Here is a 953-nt window from a genome sequence, read left to right as displayed (position 1 = left end):
TGGAAGGCAGTGGCTCTGAACCACTAGTCAGTGAAGCTCGCATCTGAAGGATAAAGCGTGTCCACTTTGCCCATGGCTTCTCAGTTTTTCTTTTGACTACCCAACTCAGGACCTGCACAGGATGTTGTGGAAGAGTCTGTGATCCAGCCCAACATAAGTTTCCAGGTGCCACAGTTTGTGTAGATGGCTTTGGAGGACAAACTATTGAAGTCAAAGCTATGTCATTGCCATTGGGCATAGGACAATTACCCCCTCGTTTATATACTGTGTATGTATCCCCAGGAGCTGAATACATCTTGGGTGTGGATGTACTTTATGGTTTGCACCTGCAAACAACAGTTGGAGAATTTTAGCTGTGAACACAGACAATAAAGCCTGTGTTATGAGGTTATGCTAAACATGACACACAAGTGTTGCTCAAGCCAAGACGTGGAGCCAATATGAAGCAGTATTGCCTACTGGGAGGACATGTGGAGATAGGTGCCATTATTTGGAGAAAGTTGGCATTATTTGACTGGTGCATAGCCCATTTAATGATCTGGGATGGCCAGTGAAAAAAGCCTGGTGGTACCTGGAGGATGACTGTGGACTATTGGGAGTTGAACAAAGTAGTGCCTTGTTTGCATGCAGCTGTGCCTTTGGTTCATGACTTAATGGATCCACTGATGACTCAGCCGGGAACTTATCATTCTGTATAGGACCTTGCAAATGCTTTTTTCTCTATTCCAAACCGTTTATAAAGCTTATAAAATAACATAACTGCAATAGCAGAAACATTACTCAGGATTAACCAGGCCATTTGAAAAGCAGAAAATTGAATTGAGGAAAATCACTTTAGTGATTATCAGGATGTATTATTAGGCTATAATATTAAAACAGTATAATGTTGAAAGTTAACATTACACAGAGGGTAAGAAAAACAGATCGTTAAGGCCATAATCAGAAACAACAAC

The sequence above is a fragment of the Cynocephalus volans genome, chromosome 12, assembly GCF_027409185.1.
Source record: "Cynocephalus volans isolate mCynVol1 chromosome 12, mCynVol1.pri, whole genome shotgun sequence".
Lineage (NCBI taxonomy): Eukaryota > Metazoa > Chordata > Mammalia > Dermoptera > Cynocephalidae > Cynocephalus > Cynocephalus volans.
This window is presented reverse-complemented; position numbering follows the sequence as displayed.